Here is a 7906-nt window from a genome sequence, read left to right as displayed (position 1 = left end):
AATATCAGCTGTGCTATGCTGAAAACAGAGCTGTTTCCATAGATATACAGTCAATTGTATCTCTCGTCCACTGGGGGACAGCAGTGTCCAGAGAAGCCAGCAGAGGGGGCCAGAAGTGTCATCAGGATCGTACTGGGAGGCCAGGAAGCACACACAGGCACACATACGCATACAGGAGAACACATACACACACACACACACATTGACAAAGACAGACTATTCCCACAGTCTCTTAGTGGATCATATACTCTCACTTGTCATTCACGCTGCATGCTCAGCGTAGACTGTAGAATATAAAGGCTGTGTATTTATAGATGTACTGTATGTTTAAATAGGTGAAGTGAACACTGACTGCTCTGGATCCTGTAACAGGGCCAATGTATCACTGTGTGGAATAGTCTCAATTCAAGCTTAAATTAGCTGTACCAAAAGTTGCGTGTGATTAATTGTACTCTCAAATATTGTAGTTTTGAAAAGTTTACCTGTAATACTACTCTCAGAGAATATTAACCCCCAAAAATCTTTCAAATGAAATGTCACCCTCAGGATATTAATAACAGCATGTTTGGCAAGAAAATGTTGCAGGGAGTTATTTCTGCCCAAATCCTTTTTCCGCTGAGCGTCCTAGTTGCATAGATACACTCTGTTGCTCAGGCGACAGTTGCCATGGTGAGAGGAGATTTAGTAACCATGGAAATATGATCGCCAAAGAAAAGTTCATCATCCCACCAACTTGAAGTTGGCATGACTGACTTCTATAAATGTAAATAGATTGTATTTTCATGAATGTATCTTAGAGTGATTAAACGTTCTTAAATCTGCATATCTTTGGTAGTAGAATGACTCGTACAGGTCAAACGCAAGGGTGAAATAGAACCAGATCATCAAAAGACAATATTGTAAGTACCGTATAAAAGCATTCAGAGAAAATGTAATTCTCCGAAATGACATTTCAAGCATCAACTTCCTTCAAGACTCTAGGGGGGGGGGGTAGGGGTTGGGGGTTCTACTAAGCTAACTGTCACGCACTGTCCTTAGTTATCTTTGTTTTCTTTATTATTTGGTTAGGTCAGGGTGTGACAAGGGTGGTTTGTTTCGTTTTTGTATTGTCTAGGAGTTTTTGTATTGTCTAGGGGTTTGCTAGTCTAGGTGTTTATATGTCTATGGTTGCCTAGATTGGTTCAGGCAGCTGTTTATCGTTGTCTCTGATTGGGAACCATATTTAGGTAGTTATATTCCTTGGTTATTTTGTGGGTTGCTATTCTATGTTTAGTTACCTGTTCTGCACTAGCCATATTGCTTCACGGTGTGTTCTGTTTAGTTCTGTTCAGTGTTCTTTCTTTATGAAAGAGTTATGTTTGCTCACCACGCTGCGCCTTGGTCTCCTCTTTATGACGACCGGGACACTAACATATGGAATTGTTTAAACATGGTCATACCATGGATCATTTAGCTATTTGATTTGGAATTTTAGGACCCCTTTAGGTACAGTGGGGCAAAAAAGTATTTAGCCAGCCACCAATTGTGCAAGTTCTCCCACTTGAAAAGATGAGAGAGGCCTGCAATTTTCATCATAGGTACACTTCAACTATGACAGCCACAATGAGGAAAAAAAATCCAGAAAATCGCATTGTAGGATTTTAAATGAATTTATTTGCAAATTATGGTGGAAAATAAGTATTTGGTCACCTACAAACAAGCAAGATTTCTGGCTCTCACAGACCTGTAACTTCTTCTTTAAGAGGCTCCTCTGTCCTCCACTCGTTACCTGTATTAATGGCACCTGTTTGAACTTGTTATCAGTATAAAAGACACCTGTCCACAACCTCCAACAGTCACACTCCAAACTCCATTATGGCCAAGACCAAAGAGCTGTCAAAGGACACCAGAAACAAAATTGTAGACCTGCACCAGGCTGGGAAGACTGAATCTGCAATAGGTAAGCAGCTTGGTTTGAAGAAATCAACTGTGGGAGCAATTATTAGGAAATGGAAGACATACAAGACCACTGATAATCTCCCTCGATCTGGGGCTCCACGCAAGATCTCACCCCGTGGGGTCAAAATGATCACAAGAGCGGTGAGCAAAAATCCCAGAACCACACGGGGGGACCTAGTGAATGACCTGCAGAGAGCTGGGACCAAAGTAACAAAGCCTACCATCAGTAACACACTACGCCACCAGGGACTCAAATCCTGCAGTGCCAGACGTGTCCCCCTGCTTAAGCCAGTACATGTCCAGGCCCGTCTGAAGTTTGCTAGAGAGCATTTGGATGATCCAGAACAAGATTGGGAGAATGTCATATGGTCAGATGAAACCAAAATAGAACTTTTTGGTAAAAACTTGTCGTGTTTGGAGGACAAAGAATGCTGAGTTGCAATCCAAAGAACACCATACCTACTGTGAAGCTTGGGGATGGAAACATCATGCTTTGGAGCTGTTTTTCTGCAAAGGGACCAGGACGACTGATCCGTGTAAAGGAAAGAATGAATGGGGCCATGTATCGTGAGATTTTGAGTGAAAACCTCCTTCCATCAGCAAGGGCATTGAAGATGAAACGTGGCTAGGTCTTTCAGCATGACAATGATCCCAAACACACCGCTCGGGCAACGAAGGAGTGGCTTCGTAAGAAGCATTTCAAGGTCCTGGAGTGGCCTAGCCAGTCTCCAGATCTCAACCCCATAGAAAATCTTTGGAGGGAGTTGAAAGTCTGTGTTGCCCAGCAACAGCCCCAAAACAACACTGCTCTAGAGGAGATCTGCATGGAGGAATGGGCCAAAATACCAAAAAACCTTGTGAAGACTTACAGAAAACGTTTGACCTCTGTCATTGCCAACAAAGGGTATATAACAAAGTATTGAGATAAACTTTTGTTATTGACCAAATACTTATTTTCCACCATAATTTGCAAATAAATTCATAAAAAATCCTGCAATGTGATTTTCTGGATTTCTTTTCTCATTTTGTCTGCCATAGTTGAAGTGTACCTATGATGAAAATGACAGGCCTCTCTCATCTTTTTTAAGTGGGAGAACTTGCACAATTGGTGGCTGACTAAATACGTTTTTGCCCCATTGTATCAGAAAAATATATTGAAAAAATTACTTGAACAGACATTGAATTTGGCCTTACTGCTATCAGCCAACAGAAATACATTGAATAACAGACTAATACATGGAAACAAATCTAAAAGAGGTTTGTTTTAAAGTGTATGTCCTATATCTGAGAAATATAAGAATGATCAGGAAGTTATTCTTAGTTTGTTACCCGTATTTAACAAATGCTTTTGGCACTGAACTACTTCCATATATACTTCCATTCATGTATTCAACTGGTATGGGCTACCTTCAGAGTCTTGTGAAGTGTTTGGATGTCCTAGGGCTTAACAACCGACATGTACACTACCATTCAAAAGTTTGGGGACACTTGTTTTTGAAAGAAAAGCACATTTTTTTGTCCATGAAAATAACATCAAATTGATCAGAAATACAGTGTAGACATTGTTCATGTTGTAAATGACTATTGTAGCTGGAAACGGCAGATTTTTAATGGAATATCTACATAGGCGTACAGAGGCCCATTATCAGCCACCATCACTCCTGTGTTCCAATGGCACGTTGTGTTAGCTAATCCAAGTTTATTATTTTAAAAGGCTAATTGATCATTAGAAAACCCTTATGCAATTATGTTAGCACAGCTGAAAACTGTGGTCCTGATTAAAGAAGCAATAAAACTGGCCTTCTTTAGATTAGTTGAGTATCTGGCGGCATCAGCATTTGTGGGTTCGATTACAGCTCAAAACGGCCAGAAACAAAAAACGTTCTTCTGAAACTCGTCAGTCTCGTCAGGATTTGTATTATTATGCTAATTATATTTCCTCGTGGCGCTGATATTGAGTCTAGCTTGAAAGGGATGGACCAGTACCAATTCAGTGCTACTGAGCGAACTGAGAGCATTTGAAACATACTCATCTGTTATGGCACTGCATTGCCCATCTAATGGCCTAGACTAGCTGACCAATCACAGAGGACCAGTGTTTTGCCTTTATTAAACTCAAGTGGAACCCACACGCCTCAATGCCTTGGTTTCTTGAAGCACTGGAGAAATCTGAGAGACAGCTCTTTTGCAGGTCACCAAATGTCCCTTCGCATTGCTCTGAACTTAGTGAGATAGATTTGGACTAACATCCCCGCTGAGGTTACATCATGAGTCCCCGCTGTGCCCAGTATTTGAACTATATATATATATAAAACTGCTATCCACCACCCAAGTGCCTCATTCCCCCTCATTTTCACACAGAGATCTGTACCCATTTTGCAGTTTGTTCTAAATTCAAAGGGAGTTAATTTAGCATGCCTGATCTTCTTTTGCGTGCAGCATCACTTGCCTTCAATTTCTAGTCTGTCTTTCTTCCTAATTTGAAATCAATATAGACTTAGTTATGTCATTATTACCCTTGTGTAGTAATACTGGCCATTCTGTCCCTCTCTTTTCTTCAGCCTCATTTCTTAAAAACATATTGACCTGGATCTGCTGGCTGTGAGGAATGAGGCGGCCTCCTGTTTCTAAGTAAATTGGCTCTCACCGCGTACGGGAGGGAGTCATCAGGACTGGAGCAGAGTCGAAGGAAAACACAAAATAGCGTGTCAGTTCAAACACTACATTTACATTTAATAATGAAACTAATACAGTTTTTTAAGGATGTTGTTTATTATTTTGGCCGCAGGTCAAATTTTTATTCATGTTGCTGACCTAAAAAAAATCTCCCAAAAGCAGGTCCAGGTGAAAATAGAGAAATAGATGGAGGTGAAGGAGAGAAAGGTGGATGGAGGGAGAGAGAGAGAGCGCAAGAGAGAGCGAGAGAGAGAGAGAGAGAGAGAGAGAGAGAGAGGGAGGGAGAGAGAGAGAGAGAGAGAGAGAGAGAGAGAGAGAGAGAGAGAGAGAGAGAGAGAGAGAGATATGCAGGAGCAGTGGTTTGATGCCTTGAGCAAGGTGTGCATATGAAAAAGAGTTAATATCTTATGTGATATCTTACTCCAGTCAGCCTCATTCAGACAGATTATGGTTATTAATACACAGACACAGAGATGGTCATTTCATTTCTGTCAGTGGGGCAGGTGTAATGGAAGCAGTCTCCGATCTTCCCTTCTCTTTGTTTCAGTCAGAATATCATAGAGTAGAGTAGAATAGAGTAGTGCAGAATACAGAGTTGGGTAGGGTATGGTAGAGTAGAGTAGAATACAGAGTTGGGTATGGTAGAGTAGAGTAGAGTAGTGCAGAATACAGAGTTGGGTAGGGTATGGTAGAGTAGAGTAGAATACAGAGTTGGGTAGGGTATGGTAGAGTAGAGTAGAATACAGAGTTGGGTAGGGTATGGTAGGGTAGTGCAGAATACAGAGTTGGGTAGGGTATGGTAGAGTAGAGTAGAATACAGAGTTGGGTAGGGTATGGTAGGGTAGTGCAGAATACAGAGTTGGGTAGGGTATGGTAGAGTAGAGTAGAATACAGAGTTGGGTATGGTAGAGTAGAGTAGAGTAGTGCAGAATACAGAGTTGGGTAGGGTATGGTAGAGTAGAGTAGAATACAGAGTTGGGTATGGTAGAGTAGAGTAGAGTAGTGCAGAATACAGAGTTGGGTAGGGTATGGTAGAGTAGAGTAGAATACAGAGTTGGGTAGGGTATGGTAGAGTAGAGTAGAATACAGAGTTGGGTAGGGTATGGTAGAGTAGTGCAGAATACAGAGTTGGGTAGGGTATGGTAGAGTAGTGCAGAATACAGAGTTGGGTAGGGTATGGTAGAGTAGAGTAGAATACAGAGTTGGGTAGGGTATGGTAGAGTAGAGTAGAATACAGAGTTGGGTAGGGTATAGTAGAGTAGAGTAGAATACAGAGTTGGGTAGGGTATAGTAGAGTAGAGTAGAATACAGAGTTGGGTAGGGTATGGTACAGTAGAGTAGAAATACCTGGATTCGATCAACAAATCAAAATACACCTACTGTATCCCTACTGTAACATTCCCTTGCTTCTTTCCACATTTATTTAGGCCTAACTACTCCCACTCAAAACAACGGTAAACAAACAGCAAGATAACTCCCCTCTTGTCATTAGCTGCAGCATCCTTGTTCCTCTATCTTCTAGAATCTAAACCCACCCACACATTTCTTCCCCACTCGCACCCCATTTAGGGCTCTATTCAATCCTTATCGCAGAAGTTCAGTGTTATAGTGTGGTTGACTCGCAGCTTGGTTGACTCGCACTGACTCGCAGCATAATTGTCTCGCATTAGCTGAGCCTGCATTCACAGTAAAAGCTGAATATGTCAGCTCAATAGGAAATTGCCTTTACATTTATATCACACAATCTGTAACGGTTCAGCAATACAGATTGAATAGAGCCTCTAATCCCTCTTGACCTTGACCTACACTGTTGATTCACCCCGTTTTTCAGTCTCGCTCTCCATCTCTCTCTCGTTCTCTTTCTCTCTCTTCCTCTCTCTGTCTCCCACATTTCTCTCCATCTATCTATCTATCTATCTATCTATCTATCTATCTATCTGTCTGTCTGTCTGTCTGTCTGTCTGTCGTTCTGTCTGTCTTTCTTTATCCCTCTCTCTCGGTACATTGAACAACCACCACGTCTGGCTGAAGAGAACTTGGGTTTTAAAAATAAATTGGTTCAACTGTATAATTTTAGATAAATGTTTGCTTGAGACAAGTAAGAGAGAGAGAGAGAGAGAGAAAATAAGAAAGGTATCCATAGAAACGATCTAGTTGCATATATTTGTGGTCTGTCTGAAATACTATAACTATATTTCCCTGCAAAAAAGAGACATTGCTGATGCCAATACAACTATTCATTATAAATTAAACTATGAACAGTAGTGTCTTAGATGGAAATTAGAAAGTTGGATGAACTTATTGCAGCTAGGAGAAAGTTCCGCAGGTCTCCATCGCTAGTTCAGTAGTCTCCCTGTGGTAAAATATTGCTCTAATCAATGACAAAGCAAATGAGGTGGTGATTGTTAGCCGGGTGCTGAGACTTGTCTGGAGGCTAAATGTATGTGACAGCCAGCCAGGCCACGGTAGGGTGGTGGTAGTTCGAGGAGTATCCGTTTTCCGTTTTAGTAGTTTTCAGCACCTCTGCTCTGGACAGCTCCACAATGCAACACTGGGATCCGATTTCAACTGCCTGTTCACACTAGGTTACTAGGGAGACTTGGTTTCTTACCCCACACCCCCTCTTCAGTTGGTTTGTTACGTATATATGTAGAATCATAATTTGACCAATTATGTCGCAACAAAATAATCCTGCAGCAACGGGATTTGAACGTTGAGTCCATAATGTTGTTGGATCGGTGGTTAGGACATTAGCTGGCTAAAAGTAGGCTACATGAAAAGTGCAATACTGTTAATATAACAGTGTGTTAGTGTGGGTGTTCAGTGGATTTATGTAAATCACGAAGCTCATCTGGATTTCCTGCGGTGCAAGAAAATTCCCAGCCACAAAAGAGTGATCAAATGAAGCACTCTAACATTACATACTGTAGTTGTCAACAAAAGGGATATTTAATCAACCATCTTCCTGTCATTAACTTTTTTATTAGGCCTATTTCTATAAATCTATTCACATTTCAATAATGCAGCTTCAAACTCGCACAAAGACAGGCAGCTCGCATGTACAGCCTAACACTGATCTAAATTCACTGAAAATCCGAGCAATGCATAGCAACCTGTTTTCTTCTCCGGAGGCCAGTCTAATAAAAATCTGTGGCGCGGGCGGAAAATAATAGGGACGCACACCTACACTCTCAGGAACACAACTCCACGTAAACGGGGACATAATCAAAGTGACAAGCGCTCCATCCCTCCCGCCCGCCCTCTCTCTCCCACCCACAGCTAGCTAGGGACA

The sequence above is a fragment of the Oncorhynchus mykiss genome, chromosome 17, assembly GCF_013265735.2.
Source record: "Oncorhynchus mykiss isolate Arlee chromosome 17, USDA_OmykA_1.1, whole genome shotgun sequence".
NCBI classification, from domain to species: domain Eukaryota; kingdom Metazoa; phylum Chordata; class Actinopteri; order Salmoniformes; family Salmonidae; genus Oncorhynchus; species Oncorhynchus mykiss.
This window is presented reverse-complemented; position numbering follows the sequence as displayed.